Below are 22,312 nucleotides of genomic sequence, written 5' to 3' on the forward strand. Positions count from 1 at the left end.
GCGGGGGCCGGTCCCTGTGAGCGGGTCAGGGCGGCGGGGGCCGGTCCCTGTGAGCGGGTCAGGGCTGCGGGGGCCGGTCCCTGTGAGCGGGTCAGGGCTGCGGGGGCCGGTCCCTGTGAGCGGGTCAGGGCTGCGGGGGCCGGTCCCTGTGAGCGGGTCAGGGCTGCGGGGGCCAGTCCCTGTGAGCGGGCGAGGGCTGCGGTGGCAAATAGCTGTCAGGGGGTCAGGGCTGCGGCGGCCAGTCCCTGTGAGCGGGCGAGGGCTGCGGGAGACAGTCGCTGTGAGCGGGTCAGGGCCGCGGGGGCCGGTCCCTGTGAGCGGGCCAGGGCCGCGGGGGCCGGTCCCTGTGAGCGGGCCAGGGCCGCGGGGGCCGGTCCCTGTGAGCGGGCCAGGGCAGCGGGTGCCGGTACCTGTGTGCGGGCCAGGGCCGCGGGGGCCGGTCCCTGTGAGCGGGCCAGGGCCGCGGGGGCCGGTCCCTGTGAGCGGGCCAGGGCCGCGGGGGCCGGTCCCTGTGAGCGGGTCAGGGCCGCGGGGGCCGGTCCCTGTGAGCGGGCCAGGGCCGCGGGGGCCGGTCCATGTGAGCGGGTCAGGGCCGCGGGGGCCGGTCCCTGTGAGCGGGTCAGGGCCGCGGGGGCCGGTCCCTGTGAGCGGGTCAGGGCCGCGGGGGCCGGTCCCTGTGAGCGGGTCAGGGCCGCGGGGGCCGGTCCCTGTGAGCGGGTCAGGGCTGCGGGGGCCGGTCCCTGTGAGCGGGTCAGGGCTGCGGGGGCCGGTCCCTGTGAGCGGGTCAGGGCTGCGGGGGCCAGTCCCTGTGAGCGGGCGAGGGCTGCGGTGGCAAATAGCTGTCAGGGGGTCAGGGCTGCGGCGGCCAGTCCCTGTGAGCGGGCGAGGGCTGCGGGAGACAGTCGCTGTGAGCGGGTCAGGGCCGCGGGGGCCGGTCCCTGTGAGCGGGCCAGGGCCGCGGGGGCCGGTCCCTGTGAGCGGGCCAGGGCCGCGGGGGCCGGTCCCTGTGAGCGGGCCAGGGCAGCGGGTGCCGGTACCTGTGTGCGGGCCAGGGCCGCGGGGGCCGGTCCCTGTGAGCGGGCCAGGGCCGCGGGGGCCGGTCCCTGTGAGCGGGCCAGGGCCGCGGGGGCCGGTTCCTGTGTGCGGGCCAGGGCCGCGGGGGGCCGGTCCCTGTGAGCGGGCCAGGGCCGCGGGGGCCGGTCCCTGTGAGCGTGCCAGGTCCGCGGGGGCCGGTCCCTGTGAGCGGGCCAGGGCCGCGGGGGCCGGTCCCTGTGAGCGGGTCCGGGCCGCGGGGGCCGGTCCCTGTGAGCGGGTCAGGGCCGCGGGGGCCGGTCCCTGTGAGCGGGTCCGGGCCGCGGGGGCCGGTCCCTGTGAGCGGGTCAGGGCCGCGGGGGCCGGTCCCTGTGAGCGGGTCAGGGCTGCGGGGGCCGGTCCCTGTGAGCGGGTCAGGGCTGCGGGGGCCAGTCCCTGTGAGCGGGCGAGGGCTGCGGTGGCAAATAGCTGTCAGGGGGTCAGGGCTGCGGCGGCCAGTCCCTGTGAGCGGGCGAGGGCTGCGGGAGACAGTCGCTGTGAGCGGGTCAGGGCTGCGGGGGCCGGTCCCTGTGAGCGGGCCAGGGCCGCGGGGGCCGGTACCTGTGTGCGGGCCAGGGCCGCGGGGGCCGGTCCCTGTGAGCGGGCCAGGGCCGCGGGGGCCGGTCCCTGTGAGCGGGCCAGGGCCGCGGGGGCCGGTCCCTGTGAGCGGGCCAGGGCCGCGGGGGCCGGTCCCTGTGTGCGGGCCAGGGCCGCGGGGGCCGGTCCCTGTGAGCGTGCCAGGTCCGCGGGGGCCGGTCCCTGTGAGCGGGCCAGGGCCGCGGGGGCCGGTCCCTGTGAGCGGGTCAGGGCCGCGGGAGCCGGTCCCTGTGAGCGGGTCAGGGCCGCGGGGGCCGGTCCCTGTGAGCGGGTCAGGGCTGCGGGGGCCAGTACCTGTGAGCGGGCGAGGGCTGCGGTGGCAAATAGCTGTCAGGGGGTCAGGGCTGCGGCGGCCAGTCCCTGTGAGCGGGCGAGGGCTGCGGGAGACAGTCGCTGTGAGCGGGTCAGGGCTGCTGGGGCCGGTCCCTGTGAGCGGGTCAGGGCTGCGGGGGCCAGTCCCTGTGAGCAGGCCAGGGCCGCGGGGACCGGTCCCTGTGAGCGGGTCAGGGCCGCGGGGGCCGGTCCCTGTGAGCGGGACAGGGCCGCGGGGGCCGGTCCCTGTGAGCGGGCCAGGGCCGCGGGGGCCGGTCCCTGTGAGCGGGCCAGGTCCGCAGGGGCCGGTCCATGTGAGCGGGTCAGGGCTGCGGGGGCCGGTCCCTGTGAGCGGGTCAGGGCTGCGGGGGCCGGTCCCTGTGAGCGGGTCAGGGCTGCGGGGGCCGGTCCCTGTGAGCGGGTCAGGGCTGCGGGGGCCGGTCCCTGTGAGCGGGTCACGGCTGCGGGGGCCAGTCCCTGTGAGCGGGTCAGGGCTGCGGGGGCCAGTCCCTGTGAGCGGGTCAGGGCTGCGGGGGCCAGTCCCTGTGAGCGGGTCAGGGCTGCGGGGGCCAGTCCCTGTGAGCGGGTCAGGGCTGCGGGGGCCAGTCCCTGTGAGCGGGCGAGGGCTGTGGGAGACAGTCGCTGTGAGCGGGTCAGGGCTGCGGGGACCAGTCCCTGTGAGCGGGCCAGGGCCGCAGGGTCCGGTCCCTGTGAGCGGGCCAGGGCCGCGGGGGCCGGTCCCTGTGAGCGGGCCAGGGCCGCGGGGGCCGGTCCCTGTGAGCGGGCGAGGGCTGCGGTGGCAAATAGCTGTCAGGGGGTCAGGGCTGCGGCGGCCAGTCCATGTCAGCAGGACAGGGCTGCGGGGGACAGTGCCTGTGATCGGGTCATGGCTGCGGTGGCAAATAGCTGTGAGCGGGTCAGGGCTTCGGGGGCCAGTCCCTGTGACCGGGCCAGGGCTGCGGGGACCAGTCCCTGTGAGCGGGTCAGGGATGCGGGGGCCAGTCCCTGTGAGCAGGCCAGGGCTGCGGGGACAAGTCCCTGTGAGCGGGCCAGGTCTGCGGGGGCCAGTCCCTGTGAGCGGGCCAGGGCTGCAGGGGCCAGTCCCTGTGAGCGGGCCAGGGCTGCGGGGACCAGTCCCTGTGAGCGGGCTAGGGCTGCGGGGGCCAGTCCCTGTGAGCGGGCCAGGGCTGCGGGGGCCAATCCCTGTGAGCGGGTCAGAGCTGCGGGGGCCAGGGCTGCGGGGGCCAGTCCCTGTGAGCGGGTCAGGGCTGCGTGGGCCAGTCCCTGTGAGCGGGTCAGGGCTGCGGGGGCCTGTCCCTGTGAGCGGGTCAGGGCTGCGGGGGCCAGTCCCTGTGAGCGGGTCAGGGCTGCGGGGGCCAGTCCCTGTGAGCGGGTCAGGGCTGCGGGGGCCAGTCCCTGAGAGCGGGCGAGGGCTGCGGTGGCAAATAGCTGTCAGGGGGTCAGGGCTGCGGCGGCCAGTCCATGTCAGCGGGACAGGGCTGCGGGGGACAGTGCCTGTGATCGGGTCATGGCTGCGGTGGCAAATAGCTGAGAGTAGGTCAGGGCTGCGGGGGCCAGTCCCTGTGAGCAGGCCAGGGCCGCGGGGACCAGTCCCTGTGAGCGGGTCAGGGCTGCGGGGGCCGGTCCCTGTGAGCGGGCCAGGGCCGCGGGGGCCGGTCCCTGTGAGCGGGCCAGGGCCGCGGGGGCCGGTCCCTGTGAGTGGGCCAGGGCCGCGGGGGCCGGTCCCTGTGAGCGGGCCAGGGCCGCCGGGGACGGTCCCTGTGAGCGGGCCAGGGCCGCAGGGGACGGTCCCTGTGAGCGGGTCAGGGCCGTGGGGGCCGGTCCCTGTGAGCGGGACAGGGCCGCGGGGGCCGGTCCCTGTGAGCGGGCCAGGGCCGCGGGGACCAGTCCCTGTGAGCGGGCTAGGGCTGCGGGGGCCAGTCCCTGTGAGCGGGCCAGGGCTGCGGGGCCCAGTCCCTGTGAGCGGGCCAGAGCTCCGGGGGCCAGGGCTGCGGGGGCCAGTCCCTGTGAGCGGGTCAGGGCTGCGGGGGCCAGTCCCTGTGAGCGGGTAAGGGCTGCGGGAGCCAGTCCCTGTGAGCGGGTCAGGGCTGCAGGGGCCAGTCCCTGTGAGCGGGTCAGGGCTGCGGGGGCCAGTCCCTGTGAGCGGGTCAGGGCTGCGGGGGCCAGTCCCTGTGAGCGGGTCAGGGCTGCGGGGGCCAGTCCCTGAGAGCGGGCGAGGGCTGCGGTGGCAAATAGCTGTCAGGGGGTCAGGGCTGCGGCGGCCAGTCCATGTCAGCGGGACAGGGCTGCGGGGGACAGTGCCTGTGATCGGGTCATGGCTGCGGTGGCAAATAGCTGAGAGTAGGTCAGGGCTGCGGGGGCCAGTCCCTGTGAGCAGGCCAGGGCCGCGGGGACCAGTCCCTGTGAGCGGGTCAGGGCTGCGGGGGCCGGTCCCTGTGAGCGGGCCAGGGCCGCGGGGGCCGGTCCCTGTGAGCGGGCCAGGGCCGCGGGGGCCGGTCCCTGTGAGCGGGCCAGGGCCGCGGGGGCCGGTCCCTGTGAGCGGGCCAGGGCCGCCGGGGACGGTCCCTGTGAGCGGGCCAGGGCCGCAGGGGACGGTCCCTGTGAGCGGGTCAGGGCCGTGGGGGCCGGTCCCTGTGAGCGGGACAGGGCCGCGGGGGCCAGTCCCTGTGAGCGGGACAGGGCCGCGGGGGCCAGTCCCTGTGAGCGGGTCAGGGCTGCGGGGGCCAGTCCCTGTGAGCGGGCCAGGGCTGCGGGGCCCAGTCCCTGTGAGCGGGCCAGAGCTCCGGGGGCCAGGGCTGCGGGGGCCAGTCCCTGTGAGCGGGTCAGGGCTGCGGGGGCCAGTCCCTGTGAGCGGGCCAGGGCCGCAGGGGACGGTCCCTGTGAGCGGGTCAGGGCCGTGGGGGCCGGTCCCTGTGAGCGGGACAGGGCCGCGGGGGCCAGTCCCTGTGAGCGGGCCAGGGCCGCGGGGGCCAGTCCCTGTGAGCGGGTCAGGGCTGCGGGGGCCAGTCCCTGTGAGCGGGTCAGGGCTGCAGGGGCCAGTCCCTGTGAGCGGGTCAGGGCCGCGGGGGCCAGTCCCTGTGAGCGGGCCAGGGCCGCGGGGGCCAGTCCCTGTGAGCGGGCCAGGGCCGCGGGGGCCGGTCCCTGTGAGCGGGCCAGGGCCGCGGGGGCCGGTACCTGTGAGCGGGCCAGGGCCGGGGGGGCCTGTCCCTGTGAGCGGGCCTGGGCCGCGGGGGCCGGTACCTGTGAGCGGGCCTGGGCCGCGGGGGCCGGTCCCTGTGAGCGGGTCAGGGCTGCGGGGGCCAGTCCCTGTGAGCGGGTCAGGGCTGCGGGGGCCAGTCCCTGTGAGCGGGTCAGGGCTGCGGGGGCCAGTCCCTGTGAGCGGGTGACGGCTGCGGGGGCCAGTCCCTGTGAGCGGGCCAGGGCTGCGGGGGCCAGTCCCTGTGAGCGGGCCAGGGCCGCGGGGGCCGGTCCCTGTGAGCGGGCCAGGGCCGCGGGGGCCGGTCCCTGTGAGCGGGCCAGGGCCTCGGGGGCCGGTCCCTGTGAGCGGGTCAGGGCCGCGGGGGCCGGTCCCTGTGAGCGGGCCAGGGCCGCGGGGGCCGGTCCCTGTGAGCGGGCCAGGGCCGCCGGTGCCGGTCCCTGTGAAAGGGTCAGGGCCGCGGGGGCCGATCCCTGTGAGCGGGCCAGGGCCGCGGGGTCCGGTCCCTGTGAGCGGGCCAGGGCCGCCGGTGCCGGTCCCTGTGAGCGGGCCAGGGCCGCGGGGGCCAGGGCCGCCGGTGCCGGTCCCTGTGAGCGGGCCAGGGCCGCGGGGGCCGGTCCGTGTGAGCGGGTCAGGGCAGCGGGGGCCAGTCCCTGTGAGCGGGTCAGGGCTGCGGGGGCCGGTCCCTGTGAGCGGGTCAGGGCAGCGGGGGCCAGTCCCTGTGAGCGTGTCAGGGCTGCGGGGGCCAGTCCCTGTGAGCGGGTCAGGGCTGCTGGGGCCAGTCCCTGTGAGCGGGTCACGGCTGCGGGGGCCAGTCCCTGTGAGCGGGTCAGGGCTGCGGGGGCTAGTCCCTGTGAGCGGGCGAGGGCTGCGGGAGACAGTCGCTGTGAGCGGGTCAGGGCTGCGGGGACCAGACCCTGTGAGCGGGTCAGCGGTGCGGGGACCAGTCCCTGTGAGCGGGTCAGGGCTGCGGGGACCAGTCCCTGTCAGGGGGTCAGGGCTGCGAGGTCCAGTCCCTGTGAGCGGGTCAGGGCTGAGGGGGCCAGTCCCTGTGAGCGGGTCAGGGCTGCGGGGGCCAATCCCTGTGAGCGGGTCTGGGCTGCAGGGGACAGTGCCTGTGATCGTGTCATGGCTGCGGGGGCCAGTCCCTGTGAGCGGGTGAGGGCTGCGGTGGCAAATAGCTGTCAGGGGGTCAGGGCTGCGGGGGCCAGTCCCTGTGAGCGGGTCAGGGCTGCGCGGAGCAGTCCCTCTGAGAGGGTCAGGGCTGCGGGGACCAGTCCCTGTGATCGGGTCATGGCTGCGGTGGCAAATAGCTGTGAGCGGGCCAGGGCCGCGGGGGCCAGTCCCTGTGAGCGGGCCAGGGCCGCGGGGGCCGGTCCCTGTGAGCGGGCAAGGGCCGTGGGGGCCGGTCCCTGTGAGCGGACCAGGGCCGCGGGGGCCGGTCCCTGTGAGCTGGCCAGGGCCGCTGGGGCCAGGGCTGCGGGGGCCAGTCCCTGTGAGCGGGTCAGGGCCGCGGGGGCCAGTCCCTGTGAGCGGGTCAGGGCCGCGGGGGCCAGTCCCTGTGAGCGGGTCAGGGCCGCGGGGGCCGGTCCCTGTGAGCGGGTCAGGGCTGCGGGGGCCAGTCCCTGTGAGCAGGTAAGGGCTGCGGGGGCCAGTCCCTGTCAGCGGGTCAGGGGCGCGGGGGCTAGTCCCTGTGAGTGGGCGAGGGCTGCGGGAGACAGTCGCTGTGAGCGGGTCAGGGCTGCGGGGACCAGTCCCTGTGAGCGGGTCATTGGTGCGGGGACCAGTCCCTGTGAGCGGGTCAGGGCTGCGGGGACCAGTCCCTGTGAGCGGGTCAGGGCTGCGGGGACCAGTCCCTGTCAGGGGGTCAGGGCTGCGGGGTCCAGTCCCTGTGAGCGGGTCAGGGCTGAGGGGGCCAGTCCCTGTGAGCGGGTCAGGGCTGCGGGGGCCAATCCCTGTGAGCGGGTCTGGGCTGCAGGGGACAGTGCCTGTGATCGTGTCATGGCTGCGGGGGCCAGTCCCTGTGAGCGGGTGAGGGCTGCGGTGGCAAATAGCTGTCAGGGGGTCAGGGCTGCGGGGACCAGTCCCTCTGAGCGGGTCAGGGCCTGCGGGGGCTAGTCCCTGTGAGCGGGCGAGGGCTGCGGGAGACAGTCGCTGTGAGCGGGTCAGGGCTGCAGGGACCAGTCCCTGTGAGCGGGTCAGCGGTGCGGGGACCAGTCCCTGTGAGCGGGTCAGGGCTGCGGGGACCAGTCCCTGTCAGGGGGTCAGGGCTGCGAGGTCCAGTCCCTGTGAGCGGGTCAGGGCTGAGGGGGCCAGTCCCTGTGATCGGGTCATGGCTGCGGTGGCAAACAGCTGTGAGCGGGCCAGGGCCGCGGGGGCCAGTCCCTGTGAGCGGGCCAGGGCCGCAGGGGCCTGTCCCTGTGAGCGGGCCAGGGCCGCGGGGGCCGGTCCCTGTGAGCGGGCAAGGGCCGCGGGGGCCGGTCCCTGTGAGCGGGCCAGGGCCGCGGGGGCCGGTCCCTGTGAGCGGGCCAGGGCCGCGGGGGCCGGTCCCTGTGAGCGGGCCAGGGCCGCGGGGGCCGGTCCCTGTGAGCGGGCCAGGGCCTCGGGGGCCGGTCCCTGTGAGCGGGTCAGGGCCGCGGGGGCCGGTCCCTGTGAGCGGGTCAGGGCCGCGGGGGCCGGTCCCTGTGAGCGGGTCAGGGCTGCGGGGGCCTGTCCCTGTGAGCGTGCCAGGGCTGCGGGGGCCAGTCCCTGTGAGCGGGACAGAGCTGCGGGGGCCAGGGCTGCGGGGGCCAGTCCCTGTGAGCGGGCCAGGGCCGCGGGGGCCGGTCCCTGTGAGCGGGCCAGGGCCGCGGGGGCCGGTCCCTGTGAGCGGGCCAGGGCCGCGGGGGCCGGTCCCTGTGAGCGGGCCAGGGCCGCCGGTGCCGGTCCCTGTGAGCGGGCCAGGGCCGAGGGGGCCGGTCCCTGTGAGCGGGCCAGGGCCGCGGGGGCCGGTCGCTGTGAGCGGGTCAGGGCCTCGGGGGCCGGTCCCTGTGAGCGGGTCAGGGCTGCGGGGGCCGGTCCCTGTCAGCGGGTCAGGGCTGCGGGGGCCGGTCCCTGTGAGCGGGTCAGGGCTGCGGGGGCCGGTCCCTGTGAGCGGGTCAGGGCTGCGGGGGCCGGTCCCTGTGAGCGGGTCAGGGCTGCGGGGGCCGGTCCCTGTGAGCGGGTCAGGGCTGCGGGGGCCAATCCCTGTGAGCGGGTCAGGGCTGCGGGGGCCAGTCCCTGTGAGCGGGTCAGGGCTGCGGGGGCCAGTCCCTGTGAGCGGGTCACGGCTGCGGGGGCCAGTCCCTGTGAGCGGGTCACGGCTGCGGGGGCCAGTCCCTGTGAGCGGGTCAGGGCTGCGGGGGCCAGTCCCTGTCAGCGGGTCAGGGGTGCGGGGACCAGTCCCTGTGAGCGGGTCAGGGCTGCGGGGATCAGTCCCTGTCAGGGGGTCAGGGCTGCGGGGTCCAGTCCCTGTGAGCGGGTCAGGGCTGCGGGGGCCATTCCCTGTGGCGGGTGAGGGCTGCGGGGGCCAATCCCTGTGAGCGGGCCAGGGCCGCGGGGGCATGTCCCTGTGAGCGGGCCAGGGCCGCCGGTGCCGGTCCCTGTGAGCGGGCCAGGGCCGAGGGGGCCGGTCCCTGTCAGCGGGTCAGGGCTGCGGGGGCTAGTCCCTGTGAGCGGGCGAGGGCTGCGGGAGACAGTCGCTGTGAGCGGGTCAGGGCTGCGGGGACCAGTCCCTGTGAGCGGGTCAGCGGTGCGGGGACCAGTCCCTGTCAGCGGGTCAGGGCTGCGGGGACCAGTCCCTGTCAGGGGGTCAGGGCTGCGGGGTCCAGTCCCTGTGAGCGGGTCAGGGCTGAGGGGGCCAGTCCCTGTGAGCGGGTCAGGGCTGCGGGGGCCAATCCCTGTGAGCGGGTCTGGGCTGCAGGGGACAGTGCCTGTGATCGTGTCATGGCTGCGGGGGCCAGTCCCTGTGAGCGGGTGAGGGCAGCGGTGGCAAATAGCTGTCAGGGGGTCAGGGCTGCGGGGGCCAGTCCCTGTGAGCGGGTCAGGGCTGGGGGACCAGTCCCTCTGAGCGGGTCAGGGCTGCGGGGACCAGTCCCTGTGATCGGGTCATGGCTGCGGTGGCAAATAGCTGTGAGCGGGCCAGGGCCGCGGGGGCCAGTCCCTGTGAGCGGGCCAGAGCTGCGGGGGCCAGGGCTGCGGGGGCCAGTCCCTGTGAGCGGGTCAGGGCTGCGGGAGCCAGTCCATGTGAGCGGGTCAGGGCTGCGGGGGCCAGTCCCTGTGAGCGGGTCAGGGCTGCGGGGGCCAGTCCCTGTGAGCGGGTCAGGGCTGCGGGGGCCAGTCCCTGTGAGCGGGTCAGAGCTGCGGGGGCCAGTCCCTTTTAGCGGGCGAGGGCTGCGGTGGCAAATAGCTGTCAGGGGGTCAGGGCTGCGGCGGCCAGTCCATGTCAGCGGGACAGGGCTGCGGGGGACAGTGCCTGTGATCGGGTCATGGCTGCGGTGGCAAATAGCTGTGAGCAGGTCAGGGCTGCGGGGGCCAGTCCCGGTGATCGGGTCATGGCTGCGGTCCAAAATAGCTGTGAGCGGGCCAGGGCCGCGGGGGCCAGTCCCTGTGAGCGGGCCAGGGCCGCGGGGGCCGGTCCCTGTGAGCGGGCCAGGGCCGCGGGGGCCGGTCCCTGTGAGCGGGCCAGGGCCGCGGGGGCCGGTCCCTGTGAGCGGGCCAGGGCCGCGGGGGCCGGTCCCTGTGAGCGGGCCAGGGCCGCGGGGGCCGGTCCCTGTGAGCGGGCCAGGGCCGCGGGGGCCGGTCCCTGTGAGCGGGCCAGGGCCGCGGGGGCCGGTCCCTGTGAGCGGGCCAGGGCCGCCGGAGCCGGTCCCTGTGAGCGGGCCAGGGCCGCGGGGGCCGGTCCCTGTGAGCGGGTCAGGGCCGCGGGGGCCGGTCCCTGTGAGCGCGTCAGGGCTGCGGGGGCCGGTCCCTGTGAGCGTGCCAGGGCTGCGGGGGCCAGTCCCTGTGAGCGGGCCAGAGCTGCGGGGGCCAGGGCTGCGGGGGCAGTCCCTGTGAGCGGGTCAGGGCTGCGGGGGCCAGTCCCTGTGAGCGGGTCAGGGCCGCGGGGGCCAGTCCCTGTGAGCGGGTCAGGGCGGCGGGGGCCGGTCCCTGTGAGGGGGTCAGGGCCGCGGGGGCCGGTCCCTGTGAGCGGGCCAGGGCCGCGGGGGCCGGTCCCTGAGAGCGGGCCAGGGCCGCCGGTGCCGGTCCCTGTGAGCGGGCCAGGGCCGCCGGTGCCGGTCCCTGTGAGCGAGCCAGGGCCGCGGGGGCCAGTCCCTGTGAGCGGGCCAGGGCCGCCGGTGCCGGTCCCTGTGAGCGGGCCAGGGCCGAGGGGGCCGGTCCCTGTGAGCGGGTCATGGCTGCGGGGGCTAGTCCCTGTGAGCGGGCGAGGGCTGCGGGAGACAGTCGCTGTGAGCGGGTCAGGGCTGCGGGGACCAGTCCCTGTGAGCGGGTCAGCGGTGCGGGGACCAGTCCCTGTGAGCGGGTCAGGGCTGCGGGGACCAGTCCCTGTCAGGGGGTCAGGGCTGCGGGGTCCAGTCCCTGTGAGCGGGTCAGGGCTGAGGGGGCCAGTCCCTGTGAGCGGGTCAGGGCTGCGGGGGCCAATCCCTGTGAGCGGGTCTGGGCTGCAGGGGACAGTGCCTGTGATCGTGTCATGGCTGCGGGGGCCAGTCCCTGTGAGCGGGTGAGGGCTGCGGTGGCAAATAGCTGTCAGGGGGTCAAGGCTGCGGGGTCCAGTCCCTGTGAGCGGGTCAGGGCTGCGGGGACCAGTCCCTCTGAGCGGGTCAGGGCTGCGGGGACCAGTCCGTGTGATCGGGTCATGGCTGCGGTGGCAAATAGCTGTGAGCGGGCCAGGGCCGCGGGGGCCAGTCCCTGTGAGCGGGCCAGAGCTGCGGGGGCCAGGGCTGCGGGGGCCAGTCCCTGTGAGCGGGTCAGGGCTGCGGGGGCCAGTCCCTGTGAGCGGGTCAGGGCTGCGGGGGCCAGTCCCTGTGAGCGGGTCAGGGCCGCCGGTGCCGGTCCCTGTGAGCGTGCCAGGGCCGAGGGGGCCGGTCCCTGTCAGCGGGTCAGGGCTGCGGGGGCTAGTCCCTGTGAGCGGGCGAGGGCTGCGGGAGACAGTCGCTGTGAGCGGGTCAGGGCTGCGGGGACCAGTCCCTCTGAGAGGGTAAGGGCTGCGGGGACCAGTCCCTGTGATCGGGTCATGGCTGCGGTGGCAAATAGCTGTGAGCGGGCCAGGGCCGCGGGGGCCAGTCCCTGTGAGCGGGCCAGGGCCGCAGGGGCCTGTCCCTGTCAGCGGGCCAGGGCCGCGGGGGCCGGTCCCTGTGAGCGGGCAAGGGCCGCGGGGGCCGGTCCCTGTGCGCGGACCAGGGCCGCGGGGGCCGGTCCCTGTGAGCTGGCCAGGGCCGCGGGGGCCGGTCCCTGTGAGCGGGCCAGGGCCGCGGGGGCCGGTCCCTGTGAGCGGGCCAGGGCCGCGGGGGCCGCTCCCTGTGAGCGGGCCAGGGCCGCCGGTGCCGGTCCCTGTGAGCCGGCCAGGGCCGCGGGTGCCGGTCCCTGTGAGCGGGTCAGGGCCGCGGGGGCCGGTCCCTGTGAGCGGGTCAGGGCTGCGGGGGCCAGTCCCTGTGAGCGGGCCAGAGCTGCGGGGGCCAGGGCTGCGGGGGCCAGTCCCTGTGAGCGGGTCAGGGCCGCGGGGGCCAGTCCCTGTGAGCGGGTCAGGGCCGCGGGGGCCAGTCCCTGTGAGCGGGTCAGGGCCGCGGGGGCCGGTCCCTGTGAGCGGGTCACCGCTGCGGGGGCTAGTCCCTGTGAGCAGGTAAGGGCTGCGGGGGCCAGTCCCTGTCAGCGGGTCAGGGCTGCGGGGGCTAGTCCCTGTGAGTGGGCGAGGGCTGCGGGAGACAGTCGCTGTGAGCGGGTCAGGGCTGCGGGGACCAGTCCCTGTGAGCGGGTCATTGGTGCGGGGACCAGTCCCTGTGAGCGGGTCAGGGCTGCGGGGACCAGTCCCTGTGAGCGGGTCAGGGCTGTGGGGACCAGTCCCTGTCAGGGGGTCAGGGCTGCGGGGTCCAGTCCCTGTGAGCGGGTCAGGGCTGAGGGGGCCAGTCCCTGTGAGCGGGTCAGGGCTGCGGGGGCCAATCCCTGTGAGCGGGTCTGGGCTGCAGGGGACAGTGCCTGTGATCGTGTCATGGCTGCGGGGGCCAGTCCCTGTGAGCGGGTGAGGGCTGCGGTGGCAAATAGCTGTCAGGGGGTCAGGGCTGCGGGGACCAGTCCCTCTGAGCGGGTCAGGGCCTGCGGGGGCTAGTCCCTGTGAGCGGGCGAGGGCTGCGGGAGACAGTCGCTGTGAGCGGGTCAGGGCTGCAGGGACCAGTCCCTGTGAGCGGGTCAGCGGTGCGGGGACCAGTCCCTGTGAGCGGGTCAGGGCTGAGGGGGCCAGTCCCTGTGATCGGGTCATGGCTGCGGTGGCAAATAGCTGTGAGCGGGCCAGGGCCGCGGGGGCCAGTCCCTGTGAGCGGGCCAGGGCCGCGGGGGCCTGTCCCTGTGAGCGGGCCAGGGCCGCGGGGGCCGGTCCCTGTGAGCGGGCAAGGGCCGCGGGGGCCGGTCCCTGTGAGCGGGCCAGGGCCGCGGGGGCCGGTCCCTGTGAGCGGGCCAGGGCCGCGGGGGCCGGTCCCTGTGAGCCGGCCAGGGCCGCGGGGGCCGGTCCCTGTGAGCGGGTCAGGGCTGCGGGGGCCTGTCCCTGTGAGCGTGCCAGGGCTGCGGGGGCCAGTCCCTGTGAGCGGGCCAGAGCTGCGGGGGCCAGGGCTGCGGGGGCCAGTCCCTGTGAGCGGGTCAGGACCGCAGGGGCCAGTCCCTGTGAGCGGGTCAGGGCTGAGGGGGCCAGTCCCTGTGAGCGGGTCAGGGCTGCGGGGGCCAATCCCTGTGAGCGGGTCTGGGCTGCAGGGGACAGTGCCTGTGATCGTGTCATGGCTGCGGGGGCCGGTCCCTGTGAGCGGGCCAGGGCCGCGGGGGCCGGTCCCTGTGAGCGGGCCAGGGCCGCGGGGGCCGGTCCCTGTGAGCGGGCCAGGGCCGCGGGGGCCGGTCCCTGTGAGTGGGCCAGGGCCGCCGGTGCCGGTCCCTGTGAGCGGGCCAGGGCCGAGGGGGCCGGTCCCTGTGAGCGGGCCAGGGCCGCGGGGGCCGGTCCCTGTGAGCGGGTCAGGGCCGCGGGGGCCGGTCCCTGTGAGCGGGTCAGGGCTGCGGGGGCCGGTCCCTGTCAGCGGGTCAGGGCTGCGGGGGCCGGTCCCTGTGAGCGGGTCAGGGCTGCGGGGGCCGGTCCCTGTGAGCGGGTCAGGGCTGCGGGGGCCGGTCCCTGTGAGCGGGTCAGGGCTGCGGGGGCCAATCCCTGTGAGCGGGTCAGGGCTGCGGGGGCCGGTCCCTGTGAGCGGGTCAGGGCTGCGGGGGCCAGTCCCTGTGAGCGGGTCAGGGCTGCGGGGGCCAGTCCCTGTGAGCGGGTCACGGCTGCGGGGGCCAGTCCCTGTGAGCGGGTCAGGGCTGCGGGGGCCGGTCCCTGTGAGCGGGTCAGGGCTGCGGGGGCCGGTCCCTGTGAGCGGGTCAGGGCTGCGGGGGCCAATCCCTGTGAGCGGGTCAGGGCTGCGGGGGCCGGTCCCTGTGAGCGGGTCAGGGCTGCGGGGGCCAGTCCCTGTGAGCGGGTCAGGGCTGCGGGGGCCAGTCCCTGTGAGCGGGTCACGGCTGCGGGGGCCAGTCCCTGTGAGCGGGTCACGGCTGCGGGGGCCAGTCCCTGTGAGCGGGTCAGGGCTGCGGGGGCCAGTCCCTGTCAGCGGGTCAGGGGTGCGGGGACCAGTCCCTGTGAGCGGGTGAGGGCTGCGGGGATCAGTCCCTGTCAGGAGGTCAGGGCTGCGGGGTCCAGTCCCTGCGAGCGGGTCAGGGCTGCGGGGGCCATTCCCTGTGGCGGGTCAGGGCTGCGGGGGCCAATCCCTGTGAGCGGGCCAGGGCCGCGGGGGCCTGTCCCTGTGAGCGGGCCAGGGCCGCCGGTGCCGGTCCCTGTGAGCGGGCCAGGGCCGAGGGGGCCGGTCCCTGTCAGCGGGTCAGGGCTGCGGGGGCTAGTCCCTGTGAGCGGGCGAGGGCTGCGGGAGACAGTCGCTGTGAGCGGGTCAGGGCTGCGGGGACCAGTCCCTGTGAGCGGGTCAGCGGTGCGGGGACCAGTCCCTGTCAGCGGGTCAGGGCTGCGGGGACCAGTCCCTGTCAGGGGGTCAGGGCTGCGGGGTCCAGTCCCTGTGAGCGGGTCAGGGCTGAGGGGGCCAGTCCCTGTGAGCGGGTCAGGGCTGCGGGGGCCAATCCCTGTGAGCGGGTCTGGGCTGCAGGGGACAGTGCCTGTGATCGTGTCATGGCTGCGGGGGCCAGTCCCTGTGAGCGGGTGAGGGCAGCGGTGGCAAATAGCTGTCAGGGGGTCAGGGCTGCGGGGGCCAGTCCCTGTGAGCGGGTCAGGGCTGGGGGACCAGTCCCTCTGAGCGGGTCAGGGCTGCGGGGACCAGTCCCTGTGATCGGGTCATGGCTGCGGTGGCAAATAGCTGTGAGCGGGCCAGGGCCGCGGGGGCCAGTCCCTGTGAGCGGGCCAGAGCTGCGGGGGCCAGGGCTGCGGGGGCCAGTCCCTGTGAGCGGGTCAGGGCTGCGGGAGCCAGTCCATGTGAGCGGGTCAGGGCTGCGGGGGCCAGTCCCTGTGAGCGGGTCAGGGCTGCGGGGGCCAGTCCCTGTGAGCGGGTCAGGGCTGCGGGGGCCAGTCCCTGTGAGTGGGTCAGGGCTGCGGGGGCCAGTCCCTTTTAGCGGGCGAGGGCTGCGGTGGCAAATAGCTGTCAGGGGGTCAGGGCTGCGGCGGCCAGTCCATGTCAGCGGGTCAGGGCTGCGGGGGCCAGTCCCTGTGAGCGGGTCAGGGCTGCGGGGGCCAGTCCCTGTGAGCGGGTCAGGGCTGCGGGGGCCAGTCCCTGTGAGCGGGTCAGGGCTGCGGGGGCCAGTCCCTTTTAGCGGGCGAGGGCTGCGGTGGCAAATAGCTGTCAGGGGGTCAGGGCTGCGGCGGCCAGTCCATGTCAGCGGGACAGGGCTGCGGGGGACAGTGCCTGTGATCGGGTCATGGCTGCGGTGGCAAATAGCGGTGAGCAGGTCAGGGCTGCGGGGGCCAGTCCCGGTGATCGGGTCATGGCTGCGGTCCCAAATAGCTGTGAGCGGGCCAGGGCCGCGGGGGCCAGTCCCTGTGAGCGGGTCAGGGCTGTGGGGACCAGTCCCTGTCAGGGGGTCAGGGCTGCGGGGTCCAGTCCCTGTGAGCGGGTCAGGGCTGAGGGGGCCAGTCCCTGTGAGCGGGTCAGGGCTGCGGGGGCCAATCCCTGTGAGCGGGTCTGGGCTGCAGGGGACAGTGCCTGTGATCGTGTCATGGCTGCGGGGGCCAGTCCCTGTGAGCGGGTGAGGGCTGCGGTGGCAAATAGCTGTCAGGGGGTCAGGGCTGCGGGGACCAGTCCCTCTGAGCGGGTCAGGGCCTGCGGGGGCTAGTCCCTGTGAGCGGGCGAGGGCTGCGGGAGACAGTCGCTGTGAGCGGGTCAGGGCTGCAGGGACCAGTCCCTGTGAGCGGGTCAGCGGTGCGGGGACCAGTCCCTGTGAGCGGGTCAGGGCTGAGGGGGCCAGTCCCTGTGATCGGGTCATGGCTGCGGTGGCAAATAGCTGTGAGCGGGCCAGGGCCGCGGGGGCCAGTCCCTGTGAGCGGGCCAGGGCCGCGGGGGCCTGTCCCTGTGAGCGGGCCAGGGCCGCGGGGGCCGGTCCCTGTGAGCGGGCAAGGGCCGCGGGGGCCGGTCCCTGTGAGCGGGCCAGGGCCGCGGGGGCCGGTCCCTGTGAGCGGGCCAGGGCCGCGGGGGCCGGTCCCTGTGAGTGGGCCAGTGCCTCGGGGGCCGGTCACTGTGAGCGGGCCAGGGCCACGGGGGCCGGTCACTGTGAGCGGGCCAGGGCCGTCGGTGCCGGTCCCTGTGAGCCGGCCAGGGCCGCGGGGGCCGGTCCCTGTGAGCGGGTCAGGGCTGCGGGGGCCTGTCCCTGTGAGCGTGCCAGGGCTGCGGGGGCCAGTCCCTGTGAGCGGGCCAGAGCTGCGGGGGCCAGTCCCTGTGAGCGGGTCAGGACCGCAGGGGCCAGTCCCTGTGAGCGGGTCAGGGCTGAGGGGGCCAGTCCCTGTGAGCGGGTCAGGGCTGCGGGGGCCAATCCCTGTGAGCGGGTCTGGGCTGCAGGGGACAGTGCCTGTGATCGTGTCATGGCTGCGGGGGCCGGTCCCTGTGAGCGGGCCAGGGCCGCGGGGGCCGGTCCCTGTGAGCGGGCCAGGGCCGCGGGGGCCGGTCCCTGTGAGCGGGCCAGGGCCGCGGGGGCCGGTCCCTGTGAGTGGGCCAGGGCCGCCGGTGCCGGTCCCTGTGAGCGGGCCAGGGCCGAGGGGGCCGGTCCCTGTGAGCGGGCCAGGGCCGCGGGGGCCGGTCCCTGTGAGCGGGTCAGGGCCGCGGGGGCCGGTCCCTGTGAGCGGGTCAGGGCTGCGGGGGCCGGTCCCTGTCAGCGGGTCAGGGCTGCGGGGGCCGGTCCCTGTGAGCGGGTCAGGGCTGCGGGGGCCGGTCCCTGTGAGCGGGTCAGGGCTGCGGGGGCCGGTCCCTGTGAGCGGGTCAGGGCTGCGGGGGCCAATCCCTGTGAGCGGGTCAGGGCTGCGGGGGCCGGTCCCTGTGAGCGGGTCAGGGCTGCGGGGGCCAGTCCCTGTGAGCGGGTCAGGGCTGCGGGGGCCAGTCCCTGTGAGCGGGTCACGGCTGCGGGGGCCAGTCCCTGTGAGCGGGTCAGGGCTGCGGGGGCCGGTCCCTGTGAGCGGGTCAGGGCTGCGGGGGCCGGTCCCTGTGAGCGGGTCAGGGCTGCGGGGCCCAATCCCTGTGAGCGGGTCAGGGCTGCGGGGGCCGGTCCCTGTGAGCGGGTCAGGGCTGCGGGGGCCAGTCCCTGTGAGCGGGTCAGGGCTGCGGGGGCCAGTCCCTGTGAGCGGGTCACGGCTGCGGGGGCCAGTCCCTGTGAGCGGGTCACGGCTGCGGGGGCCAGTCCCTGTGAGCGGGTCAGGGCTGCGGGGGCCAGTCCCTGTCAGCGGGTCAGGGGTGCGGGGACCAGTCCCTGTGAGCGGGTGAGGGCTGCGGGGATCAGTCCCTGTCAGGAGGTCAGGGCTGCGGGGTCCAGTCCCTGCGAGCGGGTCAGGGCTGCGGGGGCCATTCCCTGTGGCGGGTCAGGGCTGCGGGGGCCAATCCCTGTGAGCGGGCCAGGGCCGCGGGGGCCTGTCCCTGTGAGCGGGCCAGGGCCGCCGGTGCCGGTCCCTGTGAGCGGGCCAGGGCCGAGGGGGCCGGTCCCTGTCAGCGGGTCAGGGCTGCGGGGGCTAGTCCCTGTGAGCGGGCGAGGGCTGCGGGAGACAGTCGCTGTGAGCGGGTCAGGGCTGCGGGGACCAGTCCCTGTGAGCGGGTCAGCGGTGCGGGGACCAGTCCCTGTCAGCGGGTCAGGGCTGCGGGGACCAGTCCCTGTCAGGGGGTCAGGGCTGCGGGGTCCAGTCCCTGTGAGCGGGTCAGGGCTGAGGGGGCCAGTCCCTGTGAGCGGGTCAGGGCTGCGGGGGCCAATCCCTGTGAGCGGGTCTGGGCTGCAGGGGACAGTGCCTGTGATCGTGTCATGGCTGCGGGGGCCAGTCCCTGTGAGCGGGTGAGGGCAGCGGTGGCAAATAGCTGTCAGGGGGTCAGGGCTGCGGGGGCCAGTCCCTGTGAGCGGGTCAGGGCTGGGGGACCAGTCCCTCTGAGCGGGTCAGGGCTGCGGGGACCAGTCCCTGTGATCGGGTCATGGCTGCGGTGGCAAATAGCTGTGAGCGGGCCAGGGCCGCGGGGGCCAGTCCCTGTGAGCGGGTCAGGGCTGCGGGGGCCAGTCCCTGTGAGTGGGTCAGGGCTGCGGGGGCCAGTCCCTTTTAGCGGGCGAGGGCTGCGGTGGCAAATAGCTGTCAGGGGGTCAGGGCTGCGGCGGCCAGTCCATGTCAGCGGGTCAGGGCTGCGGGGGCCAGTCCCTGTGAGCGGGTCAGGGCTGCGGGGGCCAGGGCTGCGGGGGCCAGTCCCTGTGAGCGGGTCAGGGCTGCGGGAGCCAGTCCATGTGAGCGGGTCAGGGCTGCGGGGGCCAGTCCCTGTGAGCGGGTCAGGGCTGCGGGGGCCAGTCCCTGTGAGCGGGTCAGGGCTGCGGGGGCCAGTCCCTGTGAGTGGGTCAGGGCTGCGGGGGCCAGTCCCTTTTAGCGGGCGAGGGCTGCGGTGGCAAATAGCTGTCAGGGGGTCAGGGCTGCGGCGGCCAGTCCATGTCAGCGGGTCAGGGCTGCGGGGGCCAGTCCCTGTGAGCGGGTCAGGGCTGCGGGGGCCAGTCCCTGTGAGCGGGTCAGGGCTGCGGGGGCCAGTCCCTGTGAGCGGGTCAGGGCTGCGGGGGCCAGTCCCTTTTAGCGGGCGAGGGCTGCGGTGGCAAATAGCTGTCAGGGGGTCAGGGCTGCGGCGGCCAGTCCATGTCAGCGGGACAGGGCTGCGGGGGACAGTGCCTGTGATCGGGTCATGGCTGCGGTGGCAAATAGCGGTGAGCAGGTCAGGGCTGCGGGGGCCAGTCCCGGTGATCGGGTCATGGCTGCGGTCCCAAATAGCTGTGAGCGGGCCAGGGCCGCGGGGGCCGGTCCCTGTGAGCGGGCCAGGGCCGCGGGGGCCGGTCCCTGTGAGCGGGCCAGGGCCGCGGGGGCCGGTCCCTGTGAGCGGGCCAGGGCCGCGGGGGCCGGTCCGTGTGAGCGGGCCAGGGCCGCGGGGGCCGGTCCCTGTGAGCGGGCCAGGGCCGCGGGGGCCGGTCCCTGTGAGCGGGCCAGGGCCGCGGGGGCCGGTCCCTGTGAGCGGGCCAGGGCCGCGGGTGCCGGTCCCTGTGAGCGGGCCAGTGCCGCCGGTGCCGGTCCCTGTGAGCGGGCCAGGGCCGCGGGGGCCGGTCCCTGTGAGCGGGTCAGGGCCGCGGGGGCCGGTCCCTGTGAGCGGGTCAGGGCCGCGGGGGCCGGTCCCTGTGAGCGTGCCAGGGCTGCGGGGGCCAGTCCCTGTGAGCGGGCCAGAGCTGCGGGGGCCAGGGCTGCGGGGGCAGTCCCTGTGAGCGGGTCAGGGCTGCGGGGGCCAGTCCCTGTGAGCGGGTCAGGGCCGCGGGGGCCAGTCCCTGTGAGCGGGTCAGGGCGGCGGGGGCCGGTCCCTGAGAGCGGGCCAGGGCCGCCGGTGCCGGTCCCTGTGAGCGGGCCAGGGCCGCCGGTGCCGGTCCCTGTGAGCGGGCCAGGGCCGCGGGGGCCGGTCCCTGTGAGCGGGCCAGGGCCGCGGGGGCCGGTCCCTGTGAGCGGGCCAGGGCCGAGGGGGCCGGTCGCTGTGAGCGGGTCAGGGCTGCGGGGGCTAGTCCCTGTGAGCGGGCGAGGGCTGCGGGAGACAGTCGCTGTGAGCGGGTCAGGGCTGCGGGGACCAGTCCCTGTGAGCGGGTCAGCGGTGCGGGGACCAGTCCCTGTCAGCGGGTCAGGGCTGCGGGGACCAGTCCATGTCAGGGGGTCAGGGCTGCGGGGTCCAGTCCCTGTGAGCGGGTCAGGGCTGAGGGGGCCAGTCCCTGTGAGCGGGTCAGGGCTGCGGGGGCCAATCCCTGTGAGCGGGTCTGGGCTGCAGGGGACAGTGCCTGTGATCGTGTCATGGCTGCGGGGGCCAGTCCCTGTGTGCGGGTGAGGGCTGCGGTGGCAAATAGCTGTCAGGGGGTCAGGGCTGCGGGGGCCAGTCCCTGTGAGCGGGTCAGGGCTGCGGGGACCAGTCCCTCTGAGCGGGTCAGGGCTGCGGGGACCAGTCCGTGTGATCGGGTCATGGCTGCGGTGGCAAATAGCTGTGAGCGGGCCAGGGCCGCGGGGGCCAGTCCCTGTGAGCGGGCCAGAGCTGCGGGGGCCAGGGCTGCGGGGGCCAGTCCCTGTGAGCGGGTCAGGGCTGCGGGGGCCAGTCCCTGTGAGCGGGTCAGGGCTGCGGGGGCCAGTCCCTGTGAGCGGGTCAGGGCCGCCGGTGTCGTTCCCTGTGAGCGTGCCAGGGCCGAGGGGGCCGGTCCCTGTCAGCGGGTCAGGGCTGCGGGGGCTAGTCCCTGTGAGCGGGCGAGGGCTGCGGGAGACAGTCGCTGTGAGCGGGTCAGGGCTGCGGGGACCAGTCCCTGTGAGCGGGTCAGCGGTGCGGGGACCAGTCCCTGTCAGCGGGTCAGGGCTGCGGGGACCAGTCCCTGTCAGGGGGTCAGGGCTGCGGGGTCCAGTCCCTGTGAGCGGGTCAGGGCTGAGGGGGCCAGTCCCTGTGAGCGGGTCAGGGCTGCGGGGGCCAATCCCTGTGAGCGGGTCTGGGCTGCAGGGGACAGTGCCTGTGATCGTGTCATGGCTGCGGGGGCCAGTCCCTGTGAGCGGGTGAGGGCTGCGGTGGCAAATAGCTGTCAGGGGGTCAGGGCTGCGGGGGCCAGTCCCTGTGAGCGGGTCAGGGCTGCGGGGACCAGTCCCTCTGAGCGGGTCAGGGCTGCGGGGACCAGTCCCTGTGATCGGGTCATGGCTGCGGTGGCAAATAGCTGTGAGCGGGCCAGGGCCGCGGGGGCCAGTCCCTGTGAGCGGGCCAGAGCTGCGGGGGCCAGGGCTGCGGGGGCCAGTCCCTGTGAGCGGGTCAGGGCTGCGGGAGCCAGTCCATGTGAGCGGGTCAGGGCTGCGGGGGCCAGTCCCTGTGAGCGGGTCAGGGCTGCGGGGGCCAGTCCCTGTGAGCGGGTCAGGGCTGCGGGGGCCAGTCCCTTTTAGCGGGCGAGGGCTGCGGTGGCAAATAGCTGTCAGTGGGTCAGGGCTGCGGCGGCCAGTCGATGTCAGCGGGACAGGGCTGCGGGGGACAGTGCCTGTGATCGGGTCATGGCTGCGGTGGCAAATAGCTGTGAGCAGGTCAGGGCTGCGGGGGCCAGTCCCGGTGATCGGGTCATGGCTGCAGTCCCAAATAGCTGTGAGCGGGCCAGGGCCGCGGGGGCCAGTCCCTGTGAGCGGGCCAGGGCCGCGGGGGCCGGTCCCTGTGAGCGGGCCAGGGCCGCGGGGGCCGGTCCCTGTGAGCGGGCCAGGGCCGCGGGGGCCGGTCCCTGTGAGCGGGCCAGGGCCGCGGGGGCCGGTCCCTGTGAGCGGGCCAGGGCCACCGGTGCCGGTCCCTGTGAGCGGGCCAGGGCCGCGGGGGCCGGTCCCTGTGAGCGGGTCCGGGCCGCGGGGGCCGGTCCCTGTGAGCGGGTCAGGGCTGCGGGGGCCGGTCCCTGTGAGCGTGCCAGGGCTGCGGGGGCCAGTCCCTGTGAGCGGGTCAGGGCTGCGGGGGCTAGTCCCTGTGAGCGGGCGAGGGCTGCGGGAGACAGTCGCTGTGAGCGGGTCAGGGCTGCGGGGACCAGTCCCTGTGAGCGGGTCAGGGCTGCGGGGACCAGTCCCTGTGAGCGGGTCAGGGCTGCGGGGGCCAATCCCTGTGAGCGGGTCTGGGCTGCAGGGGACAGTGCCTGTGATCGTGTCATGGCTGCGGGGGCCAGTCCCTGTGAGCGGGTGAGGGCTGCGGTGGCAAATAGCTGTCAGGGGGTCAGGGCTGCGGGGGCCAGTCCCTGTGAGCGGGTCAGGTCTGCGGGGACCAGTCCCTCTGAGCGGGTCAGGGCTGCGGGGACCAGTCCCTGTGATCGGGTCATGGCTGCGGTGGCAAATAGCTGTGAGCGAGCCAGGGCCGCGGGGGCCAGTCCCTGTGAGCGGGCCAGAGCTGCGGGGGCCAGGGCTGCGGGGGCCAGTCCCTGTGAGCGGGTCAGGGCTGCGGGAGCCAGTCCATGTGAGCGGGTCAGGGCTGCGGGGGCCAGTCCCTGTGAGCGGGTCAGGGCTGCGGGGGCCAGTCCCTGTGAGCGGGTCAAGGCTGCGGGGGCCAGTCCCTGTGAGCGGGTCAGGGCTGCGGGGGCCAGTCCCTGTGAGCGGGTCACGGCTGCGGGGGCCAGTCTCTGTGAGCGGGTCAGGGCTGCGGGGGCCAGTCCCTG

The sequence above is a fragment of the Stegostoma tigrinum genome, unplaced genomic scaffold (assembly GCF_030684315.1).
Source record: "Stegostoma tigrinum isolate sSteTig4 unplaced genomic scaffold, sSteTig4.hap1 scaffold_93, whole genome shotgun sequence".
NCBI classification, from domain to species: Eukaryota; Metazoa; Chordata; class Chondrichthyes; order Orectolobiformes; family Stegostomatidae; genus Stegostoma; species Stegostoma tigrinum.